At 38.1% G+C, this 27,609-nt stretch overlaps 1 long non-coding RNA gene across 1 annotated transcript; it reads left to right on the top strand.

The window, feature by feature from the left end:
- The first annotated feature begins 18,564 nt into the window (after positions 1-18,564).
- Positions 18,565-26,381, top strand: LOC118250844 (uncharacterized). Its single transcript, XR_004779593.1, has 3 exons — positions 18,565-18,725; positions 25,036-25,328; positions 26,006-26,381. It is a non-coding gene; the product is annotated as an uncharacterized LOC118250844 (long non-coding RNA).
- Positions 26,382-27,609: the final 1,228 nt, after the last annotated feature.

Here is a 27,609-nt window from a genome sequence, read left to right as displayed (position 1 = left end):
AGGTGCTAGATCCTATTGAATATACTGGGAGTTAGGAATTTCTTGATAATGTCAGATGTCCAAATACCCAATAACTGCTAGTTTTTAACCCACTAAAATTGATGACAGCTAAGTAACCAGTACTGCAAAGTCTTTGTAAATGTGATTCTGGGCTCTTCAGTCTTTCCTGAAACTGAGATTGGACTGTTTAATCATAAACATGGTTTAGAAAAGTTTTCTTGATTGTTGGTATACTTTGTTCCCAAGGGAGATACCACTACTATTTCAAATATCTCATTGTCATGTCAGTATTTGACACATGAATGTGATTTATCTGTGTTAAGTATATTTATCCTCAGTGATTTTACTCGGCATATGAGAAAATGCAGTCACAACTGCGGATGTTTCAAAAGGTAGGGAAATAGTGTAAACTTGTAAATAATTAGGAATTTACTGGGTCAAAATTTAGTTACTGCAACCGCTCACAAGCCAGCTTCTTTATGATTTTTATTGCACTTCTCTGAACAATTTCCAGCATGCCAAGATTTTGTTGGTGATGAAATATATGAAAAGTGAATACAAAATTCCAAATTTACTGCATTAGAGCCCTGTGGTGGGAGACTATTAAATCCCTGCACTGTGTGTGATAAAATGCCTGCTTCCTGCTTCTTCCCGCCTGGGTAAGTATTGAAAAGTTTTTGTCCTTTTTTCTGCACTTCATCATGTGGTAAATTCATGTCTAATTTACTTTTCACTACCATATTGAGATTTTCTAGGTTTTTGGTTCTAATTGAATAACAAAGTTTTAGACAATTTCCTGGAGTTACAAGCTAGAGTGACCATCTGTGGGACTAAGTGTCATTAAGTTTCCATGTCATTTCCACCCATTGTCTTCCTTTTAGACTATCCATAAGGATTCCAGTTAGCAACCAAACCTAATGATGGGTTGGTTTTTTGTGTCATGGGGAACACCTGTCTGTTGGGAAGAAAACTGAAGCTTCCAACTTTTTTAAAGTAGATCAGTGAAGAACTGTCAGTTGGCAGCAACATTTGCTCACTAGCAATCTGGTTTGGCTACGTCAAATCCATGACCCAAAACTGAAAGATGTGGTTGCCTGATCAGTCTGTTGGTTCAGGGCTAAAACATAATTTAGTTTAGGCTAAAACATAACTTTCTTTATCAGATCATAAAATAGCACTTGAATAGCTTTATGTATGCTTGGCTATACTTTTAATACGCTTTCTACAGAATTCTCACCTACATTTAACTTAGCTTTTTTACTGAGTGTATAGATCTGGTGTGAAATTAGGGGGGTGTCCCAAGCACAATAAGGACCAAAATGAATATACAGAGAGATCCCACCTTCTGGTTTATTAGCTGAATTGATAATTAAGTGACAAACTCAAAGTGTGAGAGAAACATGTTTTATATATGTTTTTACATATGGGTATCCTATTAAAAAATGATTTGTTTTTCCTGCCTAAGGTTCAGACATTGCATTTAGTCCCTGTATTGCTCATTTTTTTCCTCAGGAGTTGGTATGTCAGTAGTGAATTTCAGTTTTATTAATGAATTCTTCTTACCTATTAATCCTTCTCCATTTTTATGTCAGTTGTTCTGATTTTTTTTTTTTTTACTTCTGTCCTAAAATGTTGTGTCCCGTGTTTACTGAAGCTGTATTCTACCACAGTGGCAGCTGCATTTCAGGAGTGGGATTTCCTGTTCTTTCTGGTGTATAATTTCCAAAAAAATTTTTCCATTTTTTGTCTTAAAATAAGGGAAATGTAATTGGCATTTTTTCTACAGCACTCACATGATTACAAGTGCTATGTGGAAAAGATACAAAGTCTGTTTCCCTGCCCAAAGGACTTCTCAATCATTTTTAAGAGTAGTTTAGCAAGTGGAATCAGAAAATAGTATGGAACACATGCAGATGAAGCATTCTGCAGTAATTATTTTCTTTGACTGATCAGATCAGATGCACATACAGCTACAAAAGAAAGATTTTCTTGTAGCAATAATTATTGCTAATAAATGACTTATGAATGTGATGGGGATGGTTAGTGATTGAAGTAAGAAAAAGGCAGTGGAACAATAGAAAGGAATAGAAAGAAAAGGTAGCCCCTTTTAGGTGTATGACTAAATGAACATTTTATGTTCTGGGACTTTCAGCAAGTTAGGCCTGTACCGAAGATGAGTTTTGCTGAGTGGCTTCTGTAATTTTGTACCAAGTCCTTTGAAATCTTTTCTGGCTGAGATTGGAAGAAATCAGGCTTAGAAATGAAGAAATGAAAAACCAAGATTTGATTCAGCTTTTTTGGTTTTGGAACCAAAAACAATTGCCCATGTTTTAGTATTTTTCTCCCTTGTTCTAGCTGTAATTTGTGCAGTTGGGCTCTGAACTGACAGATTTACTGCAACACACAGAATTTGACCCTTAATTGCAGCAAAAGAAAATGGGCAGTGGAAGGTTTGCAAATTTCCCGGTGTCTTTAGCCTTCTGTTATGAGGCATCAAGTTCCTTTCTATTTTATTCTTTTTTCACTTTTTCTTTTTTTTTTTCTTTTTTTTTAATCATGCAGGTTTTCTTTTGGCAAACAGGTTTGCATTTCCTTCTCTTTTGCAGAATTTGTGGCCACATAAATTATCAGCTATAAAAAGGCAAGAGCAGGAAATCTTGTCCTTGACATACCCGGTGGAATAAATAATCAAAAAAAAAAAAAAAAAAAGAGAGACATTTCCCATTACTTTGTTCTGTTGGTAATTGCTGTAAGAGATTGCCAGAAGGAGCAGAGTCTGTCTTCAGGTCAGGATGGTAAACTGTGGTGTCTGACCATACTAAAGAAAGCACAATTTTTATTTTCTGCTAAATGAGGTAGAACCATTATTTCTTTTGACAGCTGACCTTGTGAGCAGGATTAACAGCAGAAGAGTATGCAAGGTCTGTGTTGAACAGGGGTGAGAACAGTAACAGAGACAGAGCAGAAGGATGAAGAGCAGGCCACTGTGTTAGAAAGAGGCTCTGTAGCTTGCATAGCTGATTCACAAGATTCATGATTTAAAGGTCTGGACTCGTATTCTAATATTGTATCACTATGAATGGTAAGAAGGTGACGGAATCATTTCCAAAGGATCAGTATTACCTAAAATATAACAACATACCAATACCTTAGACATGTATTGTTGGATAACGGGAATCATTCCATAGAAACACTTACCTCCCCTGATTACCTATACAGACAGCCTAGATGGTAGGTCTTTTGGGGTTAATGTGTAGTTAAAGTTCAGTCAGACACATTTCATTCTCCCCCTTTTTCCTACTCTGCGAAACATGGCAAACTGATATTTAGCCATGAAGAAAATGCTTTGTTAATTGCATATGGCAATTCCTTGCTCTGTTGTTACAATTTTCGGTGCAGCATCACAGGACTTCATATCTTAGGCAAGTACAGGATTGCTTTCTGCTCACTGCCTTACAAACACAGCAAAAAGATGGTCCCTGCCCTTCCACCCTAAATATCAGAGACAACGGATGGAGGCAGCCTGGCCAGTACAGAAGTAGAATCCCCATAAGGGGAAAACTTGGGCAACTAGAGTCACAAGGGTGACTGCACAGCACAGGGTCACAAACTCGTGCCATAAATCCCAGCTCTGCAAACTCTGTCCAGCTTGAGGGGCAGAAAAAGGAACCAAATATGTCTGTTTCTGCTTTCAGCTTAGCTGGAACATTGACAGACCTGAGGGACAAGAGGATCACGCCACATACACCAGGAAAGCATAAAGCAAAGAGAGTTTACCTTAATGCCTGGATAATAATATTAGTAAATTATGATAGGTTAAAGCAAGAGGGACTGGGGAGAGGAGATAGTAATCTTCTCTTCTGTCTGGTTTATACAAGCAGAACTTCCTTCTGTGCTTCCCCATTTTCTTGGCTACTGAACTCAACACTCTTTGTTTCAGTCGTCTTTAATAGCTGCTAACAAGGAAATTGCTCTGTATTCTTCCATTGCTTACACTGCACTTAAGCTCAGGATACAGAGTATATAGCTAATATATTCCATGTTTAATTAGCCCTCTGGTGTCAAGTTAAAATTTGAACTTGTTGGGTTACACTTCTTTCTTCTATAAGTAGATCTGACCTGGGGAGTGACTGTCTGAACAAAAAAGTGCAGTGTTACAGCTGCTCTTTTTAGTCCTAGAAAATGAGCAGTAGCAAACTCTGGATCCCTAGGTTAATTTCTGGGATACGCTCTGAGATGCCTACAATGAATGGTGTAACTTTCTGCACTGTACTTTCTGGAAGGGTAATGTAATTTTTATATGCCAAGCATCCCTAGAATAGGCTGTGCTTGCTGTTTTTGTATATAGGGGTTTCATGGCTTCTCAGCAGCACAGATAAAACTGAAGTGAGCATTATCTCACATGTTGTTAGTGGGGTGAGGGAAAAAGAGGGATTGTGACCAATGCCGTTGAGATGAAGGAGCCTTCCACCAGCTGCTGTTGTCTCACATGTGCTCATCTTCTACTGCAGTAGCTGCCAGATTGGCTTGCTGGTTTTGTGCTATTATGGGGAGCAGACACATGACTATTTTGCTATTTCCTACCCTTTACTATATCTAAAAATAACAACAGTAGTACAAGCAGTCTTAGTATTAACATGTCCTTAATAATATTGAGAACTAAATAATTAAACCAATATCAATCCAGAAAATGATGTACTTTTAATATAACAGTGTGCTACTTTCTATTAGTTGATAGTGTTTGAAATTTTCAAATGGATTGAGGCTTCTACCAGGTGTTTTTTACCAAACAAATTGTACTTGAGTACTAAGTTTTATGAAGTTTTTCTACTAGATGTAGAAATAATGAAATTGCTAGCTAGGCTGCTTTTGTTGATGTGCAGCTGCCAATTGGTAAGATTCATGAAGATCCCTTTTGTGTGCCTGTTGTTATCATTTGATATGTGACATAAACTGGGGCAAACAAGATTCTTATCGCAAGTGTCCATTTTGATAATGGAGACCAAATGTTAAAAGATAACAAAGAAACAAGTGCTTTTTCTTTTTTCCTTCTCCCCCCCCCCGCAATAGAACAGTAGAACAGGCACTCCTCAATTGCACTGGGTTCTGAGCATTTGTTTTTAGATCTGAACTTTGAATTTGGTAACATAACAGTTATGAGAAGCCAGGCACTTAGATAATACACGGTCAATATATTTGAAGTCTTTGGTTAGCATTTTTTGTTTTTTCTTCTAAGGGAAGCATATTGATGATGTAAAGTACAGGTACCCAAGAGGTTAATCACAACTACAGTAGAAAATATCAAACTTCAGCAACATGGATAATGGCAGTACAAATTACTGGAATGAATACAATGAAGCTCTTTGTTTTCATATAAGAATTAAAAGATATTTCCAAATGTATCGAGCACATTCTTCGCTACAGCAAAGTCTGTTAAACTGGAGACCAGCTGTGCTGTCATTTTTTGTGTGTGTTTATGTTCTGATCATGTCTTTGAAATGGCTTTTCTCTTCAGGTAAACCATTCACCAGTCATCAAGTGAGAATGATTTTCAGGTACATCATATGGAGGCCATTGAATGGAAAGGTTGTTCATTTAAGTTAGATCCACACTGATGAAGCAGTGGTTTGTAGCATTTTACCAGCCTCCAGGACCTTAAGGTAAATTCACATAGTCTTTTTTAGCATAACTTCCTGCACATAATTTTTTTGCACCAATTGACTTTCAATCAACCCTATGCTTAAAAGTGCTTAAGATTGCTCCCTTCTGGTTCAGAAGTGTGCAGAGAGATTGAGAGGTTTGGATGAGTATGTTGGATTTGCGTTTAAACACAAGCTTAACTTTAAGCAGGGCGATAGTCTCACGATGTCTGTAGGATTGCTGTAGGATCATGTGCCTGTATTTAAGCAGTGCTCAGATGCTGTAATGAATCTGAACGCTGGGGCTGAGATCTTCCATATTAAGAAAGAAAGAGGAATTAGCTGTTTGAGGTAATTCAAATCCAAGCTAAAATCCTACCATGCTCCTTTTTAATAACCCATACCATTATTTTTAATCTATTATGTATATTTTTATTTTGTTGGCCATGTTTTACTGACATGAAGTCCAAGGCTAAATTCCTGGAGAAATAAAATTATTAAAATTCTGCTTCCATTCCTGTTGCTGTAAATTTAGGCTTTGTAATCTGTGGGTGTTTTGGTACTTGAAGTATGGCATCACTGTGGGTCTATAGGGGCTCCCCTGTGCTGGATCAAGTCTCTATTTTTTTTCTTTTACAATGGGTGAGATGTGTTTAATTTATTGTAGGAAACTCTTAAAGATGCAAGATCCTTTTTAGAGGCTTGTACAATAGCCGTGAAGCACTTATTTAATCCCATTGAATGGAGGCTAGATTTACTAGCTGGGCTAGACATGATTTTTGTTCAGGAGTCATCTTGGAGTACATCGAAGTTTAAAGATCTTTGCAGAAAAACCACGGAGAAACAAAAGGAGTAAATTTTAAAAGGAACTTTGTCAAGGAGTTTTAGATGTTAAACAGATAGAAAAACCATGGTGGCTTGACTGAAGCGAGTGTTGGGTTAGCAGAATCGTTACAGATCCAGTGAGACATGCTAATGAGGCACTTTAAATGCAAGTTTGATGGAAAAAGGGGCAATTTCATACCAAAGTGCAGCAAGGTTACTGAATCAAAGAAGGTACACTTCAGTTCTGCAGACGGGAACAATGCTCCATTGTCAGATCCTTTTTCTTTTGACTTTAAACATGTTTTAACTACACTATTTACTAAATTGTACAATGTGGCTTGCCCAATGATTGAGAATTTATGACCAGAAACAAACCTGTTAGGGGAAAAAAGAAAAACTGAGTGTGATCCTTACTGTAGCTGCATGAAATAGCTTGAATGGACTTAACCTGAGCACCGTGGGGGGTGCACAATATGTTTTTCAAGCCCAGGGGCCTGGGATCTGAGTTCAAATAGAATTTCGTCTTTCAATAACAATTTAAAAAAGGGAGAGTGTTTGGAGACATCTGTGGCCTCTCAACCTGTGTTAATATAGATGTCTCAGTTTTGTCTTAAAAAGCCTACTTCAGAATCGTGCCTTGTCAACCCATCCAGCATGTGAAATTCCTCAGATTGCATCATGCTTGAAATTCACAAACATCTTGTTTTACTTTCAATCATTACAGCTCTTTTGGTAAAAATAAAGACTAACAACATCAGTACGTGCTCCTACTGCCATGAAAAATCACAAACCTTTAGCTTCCGTGAAGGAGAACTCGGGCTCTTTTATAAGATCTATTGAACAGCTTTTGGGCAAGATTATTATGCACAAACACAATGAAATGGCCTAATTTTTGCCATGCTATTTGTTAATAGAATGAATAAAATTCATTTGAAGTGAAAAAACAGACTTTTTCCTCATCTAGTTCAATAGAACCACACTGGATAAATTATAGAACATGCTACTCCATCTTGGTATAAAAGAGCCTCAGAACTAATAGTTATAAGAAATTTCAGTTACGGGCATTTTTTTTTTATTTCCAAGATTGGAATTTGTCTGTAGCAAAAATATTTATGATTTCACATATTGTGGAAGGTTGCTCAGCTGGGTTCTGGTTTTAACCTGCAACTTCCACTGGTTGCCACAGATGATCCTAGTCAGAGTCTGAAACCACAGGACTAGCATAAAAACAAACAGGAAGCTAGGATGGAGAACCTTATCAGGTCTGTTCTCAGACCTCAAAATGGATTTTTATATTATATGTCAAAAATTGTGTTAATTGTCTCCACATTTCGCTACCTTTTATTGGTAAGCTTCTAGTTCATATCTAGGTCTAAAAAGACTATATCTACATAAAGGTTCTCTGTCTACTTTTTAAAATGAAAAATACATGGTATCTCACTGAGGCCCCTTATATTGTAGTGCTTTTTTGCAAGATTTGGTAAAGCACCTGTATAAAGTGGGAAAGATTTATTTCTCAATTGCAATGGAAAACTCCCATATGAAATAAAATCTATTAGATACACTATCAGCTGGAAAAGATCAGCCATAGATCTACATTTTTGCAAACTTCTATGGTGCTGCAAGCTGGGCTTTTGTTTTTGACCCTGCATAGCAAACTTGTGAGCTGGGTTTTCACAATGTGTTTAGGTTTGGGACTGGTAATTATGAACCTTTGATATGTATTACAAGTGAGGCATTACATCTAGACACAATTATTGTGTATAGATGCATGTAGATTCATTCATTAAGTGCTTACTGCATAATTTTGTACTGTTTAAACACATTACTGGGTAAGTATCATATATGACTAGAATGAAAGTTTTCTGGTTACATGTATATATCTTTTTATCACAGAAAGTGCAAAAGTCTAGATAATAATAATAAAAACTGAAAACTAGGTGGCAGTAATAACCCAGCCATACAGCTCTCCTATGAGTGATGATGGGATGACTCATACTTTTCTTAGGAATCCTGAGGGTGCTGCAGTCCCATACTAAATGGCTTAGCTATTAACAAACAGTTAGAAAAAGTACAGGACCAAGTGTTCATATGGGTTCATTCATTTAAAAACATAGAGTTAGAACATGATTTGCTGTAATTAAAAAGGAGTAACAAGAAGTAATGGATTGAATATTATAGGGTAACTAATTAATACAACTGAGCTTGTTTAATTGTTATATACATTAGAATCAATTTCTTTCCTAATTGCAGTGAGTGACAGGAGAGGAGGAGCTATGATTACTTCTGAAACTCTTGTCTCTTGTGGTTGTGGCTTGGGGCCAGCAAGTATTTGAAAATCCATAAGCAGATTGCTGTTCACACTGGTGGTTATATATAGCCTGTGGGGTGGGTATTCCTCTCATGCCGGGGTAAGCTAAAAGTAATGTGACGAAAATCAGCAGAATTACTCTGTAGAAGGACTATTATTGGCTCTAAAACTCCAAGGAGTTCATGGTCAACATCCTCATTTATTTAGAGACATGGACTGAGGCTACAGTCCTAGAAGAATTAGACAGCTAAGATTTATTGGCTGACTTCATTGTTTAAAAGCAATACTCTCCTTAGATTCATACAACTTAATTGCATTTGCAAAGAAGAATGTGATGTCCTTTTCTGGTTAGCCAAACTGCTTGGGTGGCAGGACTGGGCAGAAAAGTTTGGGGAATCCTTCATCTTGAATGTGGCTATCAGTCTGACGGTATTGGATATATCTATTTGCTTTATTCCAATAAATTGTTTTGTTTGGAACTGGGTCACCTAAATATTCTCAGAACTGTCTGAGCTGCCACAAGCTCATCTTGTTCCATGCAATATTGCAGAGATTTGTTCCGCGTTTGATTTGAATTTATGTACCTCTGCATATGACAAAGATCTTTTAATATCTGCTCCTTTTTCAACAAAGAGTTCTCTGCTTTGAAAGATCTTGCTGTACAGGTTAAATTCAGAATATGTCAGTGGCACTCCTGCCTGTAATATAGTTAAAGTTGATGTGCTTCCTCTTGTTCTTCAATGAGAAATTTTAAATACATTCTAACTTTTTCTGTGCCTTTTTTTTTGGTCTAACTAGGATATGTCTTTCTCTCCTTTTTTTTTTTTTTTTTTTTTAGGTATCTCAAGTCCATTTGTGTTACTACTTCTGTCCTTCTGAAATATGTACTTAGGATGGATGAGGTCATAACTATTCGTTATTGAAAAAAAAGATGTCTTCCACAAGGTATCCAGAGAATTCACAAAATATCTCTGTCTAAACCTAGCAGTAATAGAAAGGCATTTCATCTTAGCTGTAGGACTACTTGGTAGGTGGTGGGTACCAGTCACAGGATGACTTGCTAGATAGTAGATAACAGTTAATGGTGAAGTTTTACCTTAAAACTAATCACTCCTGTTTTCCAAAGCCTCCATTTTCATTCCTTTGAGCCATTCTTTATTTGCATAATAGTGAAGCTTATCAACCCCGTCTTTCTAGTGCTTTCTGAAAAGTGTGATAAGATTAGTTTATTTATACATTTTTTGCATATGTTCAGGTGTTCATTATGTTAGGAAAAAATCAGTAAGTCTTTTGTACCTGAGCCAAACTGACTCTAACCACTGCCAAACTAGATATTCTGCAGGGATGGGAGGATTTTTGACCTACTCCTGAGGACATGGGGAATAGGATATGCTTTGGGGTAACTTACTCATTCTGTGAGTCTTGTAAATAAGCACAGTCGGCACACAGCGTAAATTTCTGCATGTCAGGGGTTTAGGTGCTCTTAAGCAATTATTCCCACTTTTATAGGTATGCAGCCAACTATATATACCTTAACTATGCAGCTGAGAGCTTGCTTATAAGCACAAAAACAAGATGTGAATTTTTGTTTATCCATATTTTCCAGGCTTAAGTGCTCTTGATGATGGACTATTGGCCTGTTCTTCCTCTTCTGGCATCTTAGACAAAAAACTTTTCTGCAATGCTGGTAGCATGGGGTCAAACCTAATGCACACATCTGTGGACTTTTGCCCCAGCAAGTCTGCTCTCTTCTTTTGACGAACAGAGCTAAAGGTCTATTGGATATGTTCCAATGTTTTAAACTTTTCAAAAAATATATTTCTACAGAATTATATTGTTGAGAGTTCCTGTTGCAATTTAAAACAAACAAACCAAGCTGCAATAGGTATAGTTATCAGCAATACAGAGAAGTTCATAGCTATTACTTTTATAACATCAGAGATCTACTGAGGGTAATTAACATGTATTGCCTTAAGATCCCAGTACAATTTACACTTTACAATCACATCATAAATAGTAGGATATCTGTGATCTCTTTCATGTCTGTGGCTCTGCTTTTGCTTTTACTTAAGAGTGTTAACCAGATGACACTTTCTGTCCCTTAATTTATTCTAACAGCCTCCTGAATGCCAAAGCTCGTGTTGTTGGAAACCTTGTCTAAGAAAGGAAAAAATGAGCATATGTAATTTCTGGGTGAGTTTACTGGCTTATGTTCTCTTCAAAACTCCATACAACTATATCTTGCAGAAGTCAATGTTACATTTTCCTGCAGAGGGGGATTGCAGAATCTTGCATAACAAAAGGCAGCTAAAAATTCTTTATCCTTTCTGGGAAAAGCAGCAGCATCTTATTTGCAGGAAACCAAACAAATAATTAACTTTGAACACTTGAAGTGAAAATACTTTTGGAGCTGAGGGACAAAAACTAATTTAAGTATATAAGAAGGAAATATATTTCTGTGTACTGTTTCCCAGTTACGCTGCATACATTAGTAAAGAAAGGTGCCTCTGTTTCAGATAGTTGTGCATGACTTTGAAGAAAATAAGTATACTTGCCTTAAAATGCAACATACTTCATGAATCTTCTAATGAGCTCAGAACCTTAATTTACATGTCTGGAAGTCAAAGACTTTTTTTGCCTTTCACAGAATCACAGAATCGTCTAGGCTGGAAGAGACCTCCAAGATCACCTAGTCCAACCTCTGACCTAACACTAACAAGTCCTTCACTAAACCGTATCACTAAGCTCAACATCTAAACGTCTTTTAAAGACCTCTAGGGATGGTGACTCAACCACTTCCCTGGGCAGCCCATTCCAATGCTTAACAACCCTTTTGGTGAAGAAGTTTTTCCTAATATCGGACTGAACCCCAGCATTAACATTTCCATAGAAATCACTTGTGCATTACATCAAAAAGAGAAGTGAAAATTTTTCAGCAAAAGAAATATTTATTTCTAAACTAGTCTTTTTTGGTCCTGGTTCAGTGAACGTGTAAGGATGGTTTTCATGGGCACACAAATCTTTAGGGTCAGGGACAAAAGCTGTTAAAATCTTTTTTTCGTGTAGTGTAATACTAAGGTAATAATCCTGTCAATAGTGTGAATGGTGTACACTGATTGCAATGAATGCTTTATATATTCCAAGCAGGAAGGAGGCAATTCCTATTTCTATTTACAGAAACATAATCGGCATGCTTTCAAACCCTTCTGCACATACTTTGTTCTAAGCACATATTCATCATGGTAAACCTACATGTAGTTACAGTTTTGAGAGTAGCTTTTACAGGATTGAAAGCCTTATTTAAAATATGTACTACTTTGGCTGTTGTCTTAATGGGAGCTTTTATCTGCAAAACCTTTCTCTGAGCTATTCTCCTAAAACAGTATAATATTACTAATGATATGTGTATTGGGTCTTAGGTAACTTTACAAATCTTTCATTATACATACGTGCGTACATAAGACTGGCTTTACATGAAACAGTTTTTCCTGGGACAGCAGTAGCATGACAGAAGATGTGGGGAACACTTCAGGAGGCAGTATTATAGAGCTATTTCCCAGTAGAGAATCTGGCCAGGATTCTCAGGTTAACTTCACCATCTCCTGTGTATCAGGTCTTAGTGATCAGGTATGGGCAGGACATGTGATTATTGTTCATTCTGAAACGGCCCAAGTCCTTGTCAGTAATGAAAGAGCAGTGGTAGTGGAGGCTGAACAAAGTTTGTGGTATACATTCTTTTTGTGTTGACTGAACAAATGATGTTATCAACCTTTTTTCTATTCTGAATTCTAAACACAAGCAAGCCTTTAATGCAGATCTAAAGTTACACAGGTCTGAGTAAGCCCTGTGTAACTTACTCGCCATTTCAACTATATTTATCTCTACATGCTTAAAGTGTCTTTATACCACTATAACAGTGGTATAAATACACTGTGCTGAGATGCTGTGTATTATGCATATCTCTTTAACTTTATTAGCATTCTTTTGTATATAAACATTACAATCTGGTCCTGAAAATGTTTCTCACTCGCCCTGGAATCTGGATTTTCAGGCTGGAAAATTGCCTTTAAAAATAAATTCAGAACACTTCATGGATTTTTCTTACACTTAGATGATAGACTTAACATTTCTCTCATTATGATACTTTAGTTTTTTTAGTATATCATATGTTCTTTCAAATTTTCCAACAGAAACATTATGTGAAAACTATATGAGATCTATACTCATGTATTGAATGATTATTTAACATTGTCAACTGCAGAGGCTTTTTTTCTTCTCTGACCTGATTAGAGATGGCAAATAACAATAATCTTTTCTGGAAATATAGTGACCTGAGATTTTCATTTTGATCTTTTTTTTTTCTTTTTCTTTTTCTCCAGTATTTGACAGTTTGGGTGCTGAGCATCTGCTCAGTCTGCTTTACTGCTGTTCAGCACTTTGGCTTTCAAGCAAAATGTTGCCATTCTTCATTGCTGGTCCTCTACACCTGCTTTCACTGTTCACTTTATATATTCCTGGCAATTTGTAATTTTACTGGTGATGACCTCCTGGAGAAAATTCTCATAGAATTTGATCAAACTAGTGATATTTTTTAAAGATTTCTTTAGAAACAGAGTGATATTTCTAGTAAGATGTTCCAAAGTTGATTCAATAAAAAAGCAAAACCACATACACACACTATAAAATGGACATGGACAAAAAGGCTGCTTATTTCTTCTTGCATCAGGAGGAAATTCCTCTCTTCCCCTGTAATCCAAACACACTCTATCACTGGCCCCATGCACTCCTGGCATTTTGCTGCTGTATGTTTTTATTTAGTATGATACAGCTCATGGGAACCGGTTCTGTGAGTGTCACCTATGCATTGAACAGAACCACTTCTGTGAACATCTTTTTAGAGGTGGATGACTTTGGTAGAGGACTCTGCTTTTGGAATATGATGCCCTAAATACATGAGTGCATTTGTCAGCAGTGCCTCTACGTACCTGCAGCCATGTGACCCTAGCCCTTTGTGTCAGGAAAATTCAGCTTCCACAACTTTTACTCCTTGGCACATTTGCTGCTCTGGGGCATTAGCAGAAGGCAAATCAGGGGGTCTGGGAGGGACACTGCCTCTGTGCAGAACAGCAGGTCTCTGTGGGAGCTGTCATGGAAGCGAGTGCCTCTCCTGCCCACACACTTCTCACAGCTGTTCCTGCAGGTGGAAATGCAGCCTATACAAATTCATCTACACCTCGTTCCCTTAGAATGCGAGATAGGTGGGGTGAAAGTAACCACTGAGCAGAGTTATTGTGATGACTCTTTTCTGCAGAATGTTTTCCCTTAAGTGTCAATTTTCAAATGGAAAATATTTCACGTGCCACCATGAAATAGAGATACTGCAGAGTTATGGAACGTTGTTCTAGAAAGCTGTCGTGAAACAAATATATATACCAGGTTATAAAAATGTGTTTTGTATAAACTGCCCTCTTTTAGCAAACATTTCACTTCCTATAATTGTGTGCGCTTTTGTTTGAACTTATCAAATATGTGATTGTTCTCCTTCTCCTTCAGGGAGATAAGAAATCCACCCTCCGGATATGCAGAATGATGTTGTTGTAATCACTCTTCAAAGGGAGATCCACAGTAAACAAATGTTAGCTTGTCGCCTCTGCAGCTACTTTTGGTGAGCTGCAGAACTTCCAGAAAAAAGGCTGGGACTAAGGGGAGAGGAAAAATTTAGCTGTAGAACAAGTAAATAATTCTATTTTCTTCAGCCCAGGAAAGACCACAATTTATCAGTCCATGTAAGCACACTTACCTCAAAATATATTTATATCTGTATTTTTTGTTTTGCCTCAGAATAGGTTGACTCTCTGAAGTTTGCCAGCATTACTACAAACCAGTAAGACTGAGAAACTAAACCATCCCATAAAGAAAAGTGCTTGGACCAGATAATGTTGTGTAACAGTAATTGGATTCCAGTGCCTGAGGTACATGGGAATTTTATTGTTGTTGTTATTTATGCCTGCCAAAATTGCATCCTCTCACTGAAGCAGCTATGCTAGCAAAAGTTTTAAATGCAGACTGTGATTTATAGCCATGTTTTTTCTGCAAAGTTCCTGAATGTAACCAGATCATTCCTGTGGAATCCAAACTGGTCAGCCCAGTTCAGCAGCACTAGCCTGCAAGGTTTCCCAGCTTGCCTACTGAGCGTGTTTCATCTTTGTTACGCCGAGACCATCTCTGAGTCAAAAAGCTCACACTCTCCACTCTTCCTCTCTAGGCCTAACAAAGTCATATAGTGTTAACATAGGTGTGGTTGCTCTTTGAGACACACAGCAGAAACTGGGCAGGGCTAGGACTGCTGCCTTACTCTGCTGGGGGTCTGAATGCTCTGGAGGGCAGATGCAGAACATCTGCAAGCATGAGCTCCAACATGACAAGCCAGAAAGTTGGTGCTTTGGTTCATAAGTTACCTCTATTCTTCCATGAGAAACTGTTGCTTTTTCACATAAATGTGAGTGTGGAGGCGCCTGGCTCATTTATGTATTCTGCATGCAGCCACACTTGTGTTAATAGGCAACAAATTTCTTCTCACAGCTGCTTATCACTCAAGAAACTGAAAGAGCAAAACCCCCAAACCATGTATAGTGCAAAACCTTGTTTTTTAACAGTATAGTCTCTCACAAGAAGAGATGGAAATCTGCTCTCTGATTTCTTACCCACCACTTTAGATTCATGTGAACTGGAGAGAGAGCTCTGTAAATCTTGTGAGTTGCTAGCAGAAAGAAAATCATGGTGTATAAACCAGAGGTTTGAAATTATTTGTTGTTGCACAGTTTGAATTCCTACCCAAATCTGTTCTGTAATTTTGAAACTTTTGAGGTTTGCTGATCCATAACATAATCCTTATTTCATAATACAGATCTTTAAGATCACACGGAAATCAGTGAAGTTAGATATTGCTTAAGTAACAGAAAGTTAAAACCAGCAGATTCAGATATTACAGGATTAAGCTACTTTTTTTTTTTTTTTTTTTTTTTTTTTGCATAATAACTGTGGGAAGAATCATCTTTCCTTTTTCGTTTTTTTTTCTCCTCCTCCAATTTTGGAGCTCCTGACAATAGTAGCTGAAAAAGTGTTGTGCAGTAAATCAGAAAGAGGCAAATATTCATCACTATTGTCAACACTTAGCAGATCTCAGCCTCAGTTAGAAAAAGCACTTGTCTAATTGAATTGCTGTTCATGAAAGCAGTACTTCTGAATATGCTTAATCTTAGCGTGTTTAAAGCCACGCTTAGTTTAAATGCTTTCCTGAATCTGGGCCTCAGATTTTGAAGTATCTGGTTGCCTCCAGTTCTGCTGTGTACATTTTAACCTGTTCCAGGTTTCCAGAATTTAAACAAGCAACTGCTTCTTATGGTGTTTGTGCTCTATTTGAAGCAGAGAGGTGGGAGTGACACGTAAAGATTCATCTTTGGAAAAGGTAAGGAAAATGTGGAACTGCAGCCATAAAACTTTGCACAGCTAGTGCTAGTACACATGGCAGCACCTGGGGACTAATGCAATAGAGTAAGAACTTCCTACATTGCCATGAAGGCCTCACTGAGAAGAGGAATTGTGAAGTATTGTATTTGAGTAAGACTGTATCTTCTCTGTTTTCTAATCCTCCTTATGAGAAGTGTTATTAACATTGAACTTATTTACATTTGAAATAAGATGTAACCTAGCCAAGTGTTTAAGCAAAACTACACATATCCTTTGAGTTAAGCATATACATAGATATTTTGCAGATGACTCTAATTATTTTGCACTTCTATTTTAAGATTTGGTGCTGTACTTTGAGTTAGAAATCTTACCCAGGACTAAAACCTGTCAGCTAAAATTAAAGATCTCATGTATTCTCAGTGACTGTCATTGCGTCTGCACTCAGATCAAACAAACCCACTCAAAAATATAAATCCAGGTTGATTTTTCTTGCTTTGGAAACAAAGGCTCAATTGTTGGGATCCAAGGGTGTCTTCTATTATCTAAGCATTTTTTGCAGAATGTACATTGATTCATGTCCCTTAACACAGTGCATTCTTTGTTTGATTTGCTTTCAACATTTTTGATGTAGATTATTATTTTTTTTTCTTTTCTGTACTAGGAAAGGTAGTTTCATTTTTCATCACTTTTCCAAAGAATGAAATGTTTGTCTTTGCAAAGTTTCCAGTGGATGACAATCTGTAGCGTGTTAACTATTAATTCATTGGAAGGATACTTGGTGACTACAATACTGAAATACAAACCTTGTCTCAGTGGAATCTGGATTTCCTCTTTTGAAGTTGGTTCTGTTACCTAAAGATCAACGGATAGAAATTTTGTAAACTTTCAAAATTAGACCAACATCAGAGCACCCTCATCAAATTCACTTTTTAAGTGTTTAGTGCATCCAAATCCTGCCCAGGTCATTAGGAGATGTAGGGGCTCAGTGACTTAAAAGTCTATTGCTTTTAAAGTGCTTAAAGATGTATTATGGATGCTAAATCTAAAGACGAACTAAAAATGCTGGGTTTTAATTGGTTTGAGCCAAACTTTAATTTCATTGTCCCTGATAAAATGAGGCTATGGGAATTATCAGCTGCTATTATGCAACAAAGAGTATGAATGTTGGGACACAGAATACCTTTACATAGTTGCATGTTTTCTACCTGAGTCTCTACTTTTATGAAGGAGCATACAGCTACAAATATCCATTCTCAAAGAAATTCCATTGCACTTGCATAACTAGCTGTTGCATTTAAAATTTTCCTAAGAATCCATTTCCTTTCTTGTTCTCACTTTCTTGAAATACCTCATGTCTACTTTTGCAAAATTAACTTGCGTAGATATTTTATTCAATATGATGGCTTTATCTTCCTTATGCTAAAATTCTAGCACAAAGAAAAGTGAGGAGGCTATTTTCTTCATTATAGTAAGAGAATCTGTTCAAAGCTTGAATTTCACTTACTCTTTATGATTAGGCTTGCAATGTCTTGTTTGGTGACTACTGACTGATACTGCAAGAAAAAAAGCAGGGGTACCTGTTTGCATGTTTACCTGCCATTTTGAATAAAAATCTAAAACATCTGGGAGTAATTAACTGGAGTGAAAATCAAATTGGCCAGTCCTTCTTAGGAAGAAATTAGTAAAAATAATACAAGTAAGCTTTGCAGTGGTTTGAACTCACAGTGACACAGGTTCAGTTCCAGGAATCCAAAATGCAAATATTCGTAACACAGTTTCGTGGTCATTCCCATATTCTTCTGTTGTTCTCTCACCAGGAGATCTCTCAGAAACAATCTCCACTGAAAGGCGTTTCTGAATACTTCCACCCATTTAAGAGTGGAGAAAGTTACAGGTGTACATATTGTACAAACGTGCTGCCAGAAGTAATTGTGTGTGACAGCTTGAAATCCACGATCTAGTTACAGTACCTGGCCAGATCTGCTATGGACATAATACCACATGTTTTGGTTGCATGCCAAAATGTTCTGTGAATTCCGCCATCTTCACAGCCATTTAGCTAAGTGAAAGTATGTATATATACCTTTGAGAAATAGGGTTTAGTTTATATAAGACTTAAATAAGATCTGCAATAGTAAGGATAGACAGCACATTGTTAAGTGCAGAAACCACAATCACCAGAAAGACTTTGTTTTATTTACTGACCCAAACCACAGGAATTCTTTCATTACTTTCTTTCTATTTGTGCAGGTACCATATCAGGATGGGCGAGCTGTCTCCAGCTAAGCAAATTAACCTCTTGGGAAACAAGAGAATGCAAGTTAACAGGTTCTAATTTTGCCTATGAAAATGAGCTTCAGATGTGAGGTTGTGATCTATGTAAATTAAATGTAACCCCTCAGTATCAGAAGATAATTCCACTTGGGCCACTTAAGGACAAAAAAACGTGCTAACGGTCCATGCTGCAACACCAGACTAAGGTACCTATTGTGTGAAAAATAAATAAATAAATAAATTTACAAGCTTTTCTGTCCTCCATCTGTTACTTGAAATTAGAAGAAACAAAAACTCTAGTGCAATGATTTCTCTCTTTCCTTTCATAGTGCTAGCTTGGAGCTGCCTTTTGCCATTCAAGTTTATTGCTTTCTTGGACTTCAAATTGGTTTCTTCTGAGTGAAGCAAAGATTGTACTGACCTAAATGTCACTTGAATTAATGTATTCTTGTTTCAGTCTTTATTTTTCTCTTGGAGCCACTTCTAGCTTAAATTACCTTGTATTTCAGGGCTTGAAGACAAGGTCACAGTTACGCAAAGAATTAGAACTGTGGGACATTTCAAGTTTGCTTTCAGTATTCCAAGAAGAACAGTTTGAACACAGTGATTCCTGAATTTACAAAGCAAAACAACTATATTAGAAACTGTTACATAAAACCACTTGCTCAGTGATGTATTCTTCAGTGAAAGTGAGGGGGAGTGACTAGCCAAGCTATGTAAAGAATAGTGTATAAATCACAGCCGTAGCTGGAGAACTCCTCAACCACGAGTAATTCTGCTGTTAATTTTCATCTTCTTTTTTTTTTTTTTTCTGATGAACATTCCATTCCCTTTGCAGAGACCACAGCCATCCTGAGTCTAATTGCACAACCACATAGCCTCTGCACATAATACTTGGTCTGTCAGCTGTTCGTGAGTGATATATTGCAACAACAACTCAGTATGCACTTCTGCTGGTTAGAATCTTGGCTCTCCTGGCAAGTTTCTAAAATCTTCATAGAAAATCAAAATATTAATGTCTAGTATCCAGAAATATTCTACAGGGGGAATAGGCACAATTATTAAAGTTCACTGTCAATGAGTATAATCAAGTTGGTTACGTGTTCATGGCAATTTTCCTGGAAAACAAAGGGAAGAGGTACTATTCTCATATTAGCAGAGCTTTTCTAAAAGGTGGACTCAGATATCTTGTAGCATTCGTTCATTGGTGGTATTATTCTGTGCTCTCTGCTTTTTCAAAGTATGTTGCTACTTTTGGTCTTATTCTTGTAGAGTATTAGCAGAGCATGTTCAGCTATCATACAATCTTTCCATGAAATGAATAAATAGATAAAATGACTAGAAACAGCTAAGAAGGAAAAGAGAGGCATATAAACCAGATAAAAGGAGATGCTTTTGCTTTTTGTCTTCTGTTTATACTCAGTGTGTATTTGTTCACTTACTGTCTAGGCCTCTTTCTTGTCCCTTGGAATATAATTTAATTGATCATCAGCCTGATGGCTCCTCATGAGATAATTCCATGTGCTGGATACTTTCTACATTAACTATGATGCCTAAATTCATTTTCTGTTCTCAACTTCCACCACTTAAAAATGACAAACTTAGCTGTTTCCTGTGTTATCCAGAAGTTATAGCAGCTGCAACAAAGAATCCCTAACCAATCTCCAGGCTGATTCATAGCCTCTTCCTCCTGCTTTGTTGCTGTTCTCTCTCCTAACATAGCTATAGAGTACAAACTCCAACAAATTGCTTGAGATCATAATTTCTAAGTGGCTTTCCCACTTAGGATATATCCCTGCTGTGTAAGAGGCTTTTAACCGCAGCTAATAATTTCCTATGGGAGTTTGTTAGGTAGAAAATTAAATGAAAATCTGAAGTGTCTTGAAGTTGTGTCCACTTTTGTCTTAATATTTTATCTGTAAGTTACTCATAAAAATTAGGAAATGGTTTGGAAAATTATCAAAGAGCAAAAATTGATTCAGTCATTTGCATATGGCATTATATGTTATATTTGCGTAAGCTGTTCTGAATAGAAAATGCTGTAATGGTGATAATTCTGGATACATGAGGAGAACTGGCAAGATCTATGCTTATCTTAAATATGATGTGTGCCTTGGATTAGGGTCAGAAGAAAGTTGGAGTAAACTGCTTTTAATGTCCTGTTCCTTAAGGAGTTGGGTGGGTCTAACATCTAACAGTCTAAGCCATAAAGGAAAACTCTCTTATGTAATTTGCAGCAAATCCAAAGCTTCATCTAAAAGCTGTGGCTCATCAAACTCACAAGTCCTGTATTCAGGGAAATATGATGTTGCAATGTGCATTACATCAGTATTGCAGATACAGTACGCTTGGTACTGCTGTTGCTTGAAATTGCTGACTTGTAATTTTTCATCTGGACCAACTGAGTCAGCAAGTTCCGTCTATTTGGAGCTGTTTTATTTCTACAGCAAATCTGCTTTCAAGCAGTTGCAATGAAAATACAACACATTTCCTGCATTCCTTAGCAAAAGCCATTGTTTTTAATTTTACTTTTTACCTTGTGTACAACTGTGGTTCCTGGAAAAGAAGGAATCCTCTCCACTTATTTTTGACAAGCACTAGAGTCTAAATGTTAACAAACACCAGGTCAGTACTTGATTGCACTAAATGTGATAGGCAGAAGTAGTTGCAGGGACCCACCTGTCCATTCTTCTTGGATCTGTGATGTTGCATGCAATCAACATCCTGGAGTTGAGCTAGGATAGCCCATACAAACAAATTTCCTCCTGCTATGACGCGGACTGACCTGTGTTATCAGATGTCATTACTTAAAGACACAGTGGGCCTGGATTTCACCCTACCCAGTTGTTTTTAAAATAAAGGATGAGGAACAATGAGGCGAGGACATGAAAGAAGACCAAAAGAATATCGGGGTCACTTACTGCTGGCAGAGTTACTCTCTGTAAAGAGGTTCTCACAGATTCAAGCTGGTTGCATGGCCATATCATTAGGTTATTGGTGCCTACAGTTGTATTTTCCTCTTGGACAATGGGCTGCACTGCAGCACACACTTGCCTTGTGCTCTGGGAATAGCCTGGAGTGGCATGGATTGAGAATGTCTGGCTAGTGTGTGTGCACATCTGCATTTCAGGTATAGAGCTGAATGGCCACAGCTAGAAAAGGCCATGTCTGCATGACAGTGGGTGCGGAGAAAGAGATGCCTTGCAAGACCTGGGAAAATGTAAACAAATATTGTATAATATTGAAAGGGTTACAGCAGAGAGACTAGGCCAGGCTCATGAAAATCACTGCTGTTGAAGAAACAAAACGTGGCAGATACGTGGGAGGAGAAGGGACACATCGGACACGGAGCGGGGGCAGAAGAGGGCAGAGAAACAACTAATTGCAGAGAAATGCAGTAGAGCAGAATAGGCTGCCAATCGACAGAGCTAAAATACCACTGATCACTGAAGCAACTTTTTAAGCAACTTTGAAGAGGATACGTGCAAAGTAAATATACAAACAACACTTCTTTTGTTTCAATGAGAAATTAGTTAAGTTTGGTGCATATATCACAAAAATATTTGAGAATATTTAAGAGTAGTTACAGACTCAGAAATTATGAAGTTAGTAAGAAGAACTGTAGATACCAACGTGAGGGAAAAAGGCTGTATATTCACTTGGCAAAAGATGGGAACATATTTGTAAAGATGGTTTAAAAGCTTCTGGCATACAGCAGAGCATAGACTCAGAGCAAATATATTCCATACATCACTGGAGCCTAACTTGCAGCTTGGCAGATGTCCTGCAGGCTTGAGTTGAAGTTTTAAATTTGATCTTTCACTTGCATATTACCTGTGATTATGCAGTTGTTGTCTGGCTGCTTTCAAGCATTTCATGACTTGTGCAATTTCAGCCTATGTTCTCTCTGCTTTGGAATTCCCGTGTCTTAACATTTTTGGTGCAAACCATGGAAGTCTTGCTATTTAGCAACCCCCAAAATGCTGAGAGCCTGGTGAGTAAAGGATTTTCAAAGGCTCAGACAGCAGAAATAGGCAGCTTCCATATTTTGCTTCCTTATGTGAAATGAACCTGAATTCGTATACATCTCAAATCTGCCAATAATTTTTAACATTTTCACTGGAAAATATTTCACTTAACCATAGTGGCTGTCAGTAGAAAAAAAAAGTAAATTATATATGTTCCACATAATTAGTAGAAATCAGAGCTCTGTTGCAATGATTTTTGTCTTTGCTTTCAGAGTGTCAGCTTCCTTCCCATTCCTCTGAAACAGCTGGTGCTGGCCTCTGCCTTTCACTGAATGGTGGCCCAGGTGGGCCAGAGCTGCGATGCAGGCTGTGAGAGGATGCAGAGAGAGAGGGTAAGGGGTACTTGTGGAAGAAAGGGTGAGGGGAGCTTATGTCCCTAAAGCAGTTTTCTGAACATGTTTTGGTCAAGCCGTTTGCCATTCCTGGAGTAAGAAAAAAAGATCCACCAAGAGGCACAGGGAGGGACCGAGTTTTTTTAAGCCCCCATAGACAGAGGGCAAGTGAGGGTTATGTGCAATGCTCCAGTTTTCTTTGCTCTGAGGAGGCCAACAAATGAGAATGATAACATTCATTTTTCCTCGTTATCATCTTTTGTCTTTCTGTGCAAAACGTTAGATAAAGTTTGAGTCATAACAATGTGGAGAAAGAGCTACTCCAAATATTCCTCATGTGGGTGCTAGATGGCGCCATAGATTAATGCTCCAGGCCTTTATCTACAGATATTCTGGGGCCAACTCAGAGTGGTCAGGTAACAACTTAGCAATTAGTTTGCTTGTGGGAAATTGGATCAACAAAGATATTCAGATTCTTAAATCCTCCTGGTTTCCTAGACTACCCTGGACATCTTCGAGGACTCAGAAGTCTAGCTGGAGCCATGCCACAATAAATGGGGCCACAGCCTTCAGTGGACATCAGTACCTGCTGCGCCAGGAGCCTCTCACTTGCCCTGATTGTTAGACTCTAAAAAGATAGGTGACTCAAACAACAGAAGTCATGCACTTGCCTTCATATATCCAAGTGGAGAAAAGTACAGCTGCTGGCACTGCAGTGAGTTTAATCTCTTTCTGTCATCCACAAATTTTTTTTTTTTTTTGTGATCACGTATGTTAAAAAAAAGCAAAAGTAAGAAACCAACAACCCATAATTCTCCTGGCAGCATTGAGATATATTTCCGTTTTTTCAGGCTATTTCTGTTGTTGTGTTGTTAAAGGATACTTGCCTGGAACCATCCAAACTTTCCACTGAACTATAAAAAAAAAAAAAAGCACAATAGAATAAACTGGAAAGCACATCTCTATGCACAAATGTCAGCACACTGTTGGGCATGGGATTTGTATTCAGACAAAGTCTTGCTTTCTTTCTGGGAAAAAAGACTTACTTAAAAACAAATGGTTTATAAAACAATGCAAAGAGACTGGGAAGACCACTTTATTGTGAAAAACTTAAAATTCAAATAACACCATGTGAGAACTTTCAGTGGTCAGTTACGGGAGCAGCCACAAAACAATTTGGAGTATGATCGGGGGGACTAGAAACCACTTAATGGGGCTTCAATATCCAGCTCAAACAGATACACTGGATTGCGCTGTGGCCAGTATGCAGCAAGTTCAGCGATAACCAGCTTCAAACTCTCCATCCCCTAACCCTTCATCATCATCATTGGACACAGCTGTTAGCAGGAAGACCAGTGAATGATTGGCCTAGAACATGAGTTATCCTTTCATGTCTGGAAGGGTTGAAACATAGTGATGCCATCATCAGTCTCAGCTTTGTGGATATGCAAAAAGCCTCAATATCCACATTAATCAGCTGAAATGAGAGGCAGGGTTCATGTCTTCATGGGGGTGTCCGGACCAGAGGATTTTTTAACCTTCCTCCCTAGGACATCTGGTATGGCTTATGACCAGAAGTGCAACCTGTGGCACAAGAGCTATGAGGTAGGAGACCAGGGCCCCATTGCTGCAGCTGGGGACAAGCTGTTCTGCCCCTCAGCAACCCTCTTTCTCTTTCCACCCTTTCTCTTTTGCTGCTGTAAATGCAGGCTCCTGGAGGCCTTGGCTTGCTTGTTCGCTCAGCGCTCAGGGCTCTGATCCACCATGTGCTACCGTGATACAAACAACTGCTTTCAAGCTTCTAAAAAAACAGACACAAAAATAATATTGCTTAGACAAAATACCTTGGAAAGAAGCTCTCAAGATTTGTTCCAGCCGAGGAAGCAGATGTGTATGTCTCTTTATTGACCATGTAAAGAGCAGCACTGAAGGGACAGACGTTCCTTATGGGGCACATTCTTAAAGCTTTACTTCTTCTTCCTATTTTTTTCTGACATTTGCTGTGTTTTATATTTTCTGGCAACCAGCAGAGCTCCACCGATGCTGACTTGCAGAGCCCATAGAGATACTAAGGAAATATTTTTCCTAGCAACAAGCGTCACACAAAAACATGAAGAAACGCTTCCCCTGCTCATATTTCCTTTCAATTTTTTCAGTCATCTGGTGCTGAGATAAGAGCTGCGTGGTGAAACCTGCTGCTAGTTTGTGTTTCATGGGCAATCTGGAGTACCAAGGAGCACGTCAGGCCTTGACGCCCACCATTACAGCAGCATGGAGCCCTGTCTGACACAGCAGTGTGTGGCATTGCCTAAGATGGTGGCCGCCCCAGGCCTGGCAGGAGGGTGGATACATGTGATGATGCTTTCTGAGGCCGGGGCTTGCAAGAAAGGCATTGCAGCCCTGCTGCTCACGCTGTCTGAGGTGTCTGTTGCCACACCGTCTGGCTCAGGTGAGGCCATTTTGATGTTGGTCCAAGGAAAAAACATTTTTTAAACATTAAAAAAAATAATTAAAAATTAATTAAATTAATTAAAAAATTAAAAACATTAATTAATGAGGGCTGGAGGTGAGCACTCCTGGCTGGCTGACAGGTGTCCTCCACTGCTATGGCCTGGGACTGCAGGGTGTCCCTGGCCACAGAGCGTGCCCAGCATGTGGGCACACAGCATGCTAAACCCACAGGCTTGATGGAGAGAGGTGCTCCCATACAGTCACGCTCCTGAGGCCATTCTCTGGTCTGAGACTGGGCAAGTGACAGGGCGGCTGCCATTGAGAGGTGAGATGAGGGGGGTGGCAGCGGGCAAGTGTGGCCTGGTTGTGGCCCTCGGAACTGAATACCATTGGTATCGAGTCCCACAGCAAACAAGTGAATCTGACACCATCAACTTTCCCTCCATTTCTTTGAAAACCTGAGAGGGAAACTAGGGACAGTACTTCATCCTGATATGCCAGTGTTCTGTGTTTTCTGCCTGCTATTGGGACAGAGCTAAAGTCCCTTTTTTTTTTTTTTTTTTTTTTAAACTAAAGTATAATTTTCAGTGATTGAATTATTAGCCAAGTGTGTGCAATGACTGATACTAGTGTCTGCTTGTGAATAACTCCCCTTTATTTTCTGTCCTTGCTCAGCCATGCTGAAACAGTGCTCACAGATGTGAAACCAGCAGCAGCGGCAGAAAGACTTCGTCAACACCAGCAAATCACTGTTTCTACCTCTGCAAGGTCAGCTTCTGAAGGCAACGTGTTCAAGACCACAGCTCCACAACTGGTGAGGAACATTAATTGTCAGGAAACACTTAGAAATTACACAGTGTTAGTTGTTAGGCAAAAAGTGTTCTCATGACAGAGCCAATGTCTGAATTTAAGGCCAGCCTTGCATCTATACAGTGAATAGTTTGTGAGTAACTTCAGTGGGGTTAGGATGAAGCCCAGGAGTTTCTTACTCATTACTTGCTGGGTGAATGACACGATGAACATCTGCAGAACATGTTCCTGTGTCATCACTGTATTTCCTGAATTTGTCCTCTAGTATTTTGGAAGAATTTATCCTTTGGAAAAGCTTTATATAACAAATTGAAAAGCTTTGGCTGTAGTTATTTAGAAATAGTGTGAATAAAGATAGGACCAAATCTGTAAAAAATGGTTTGAAAGCTGCCCATAGGCAACAGAATACAGACACAAGGGAGTTGCATTTTCCAAGATAAGCAACTATACTGCAGGTTTGAATTGGAGATCTAAATGTCATATTTTACCTGAACATATATCTAAAATACAGTATGATTCTTACAAGCTCTGCTTTGTGCTTTCATGTTTCTTGTGTAGAGCTGGAGCTGTTTTTTGTTTGTTTGTTTTGTTTTTTGTTTTTAGCGAAACTGCAAATAATCTCCAATTATGTTGATTTAACAAACTCTAAAAGAAAACCAGAATGCAAAGGATAAAGTTTTAAAAATAATTCCTCAGGGTTTTTTTTAGCTGAACTTGAACTCTTACATGTTTCAGATTTGCCAGTCACTGGTTATAATTTATCCGGGAATTGTATTACAGTGAACATCCTAATATGTAGGGACCAGATAGAAGACCTAAAGACTCTATTGTGTGAGGAAGGCTGTATTCTCTGTTTTATCCTTCAATTTGGAGAGGAAAACAATGTGAGGAAATGGTGTGTTGACCAGTATGTTGTACACATAGTGTTCTATAGAATGAGAGATATAGAGCAATTGCTTTCTATCCATTCAAATAATGTACTGTGGGTACATTGGTAAAGTACGTACCCTGCTCCATGCCATGCCTAATGGCTTTTTATTATTTTCTGAGCTGTTGCAGACAGATTCTTAATATAAGCTAGAGTAAAATCAAAAGCATGTATTTATTTCAAGATAGAAGTGGAAACATCCCCTCCTTGCAGCTAATAATAGGATTGACATTGTTAAACAATTAAATTTAAAAATATTAATAGTAGGTCCTTCATGCATGTTAAACAAAACTTCAATAAGCACTCTGTTTTATTGTTTAACTGTATGTATGAGTCATAAGGAAAGTGTTAATGTTCAGGATCGGATATGAATCATGTATTTGTGAACAATCTTCCAAGGCCAGCACTGAAACCCCAAACACATTTACTCTTTGTAGTTAGTCAGCTCTGCGCTTGGAAACTGAAAGTGTAATCAAAGTGAGAGTTTGTTTATTAACTAGCGGATGCTGTGCATCTTATTTACACAGATTGATAATGGAGG

The sequence above is a fragment of the Cygnus atratus genome, chromosome 5 (assembly GCF_013377495.2).
Source record: "Cygnus atratus isolate AKBS03 ecotype Queensland, Australia chromosome 5, CAtr_DNAZoo_HiC_assembly, whole genome shotgun sequence".
NCBI classification, from domain to species: domain Eukaryota; kingdom Metazoa; phylum Chordata; class Aves; order Anseriformes; family Anatidae; genus Cygnus; species Cygnus atratus.
This window is presented reverse-complemented; position numbering and strand designations above follow the sequence as displayed.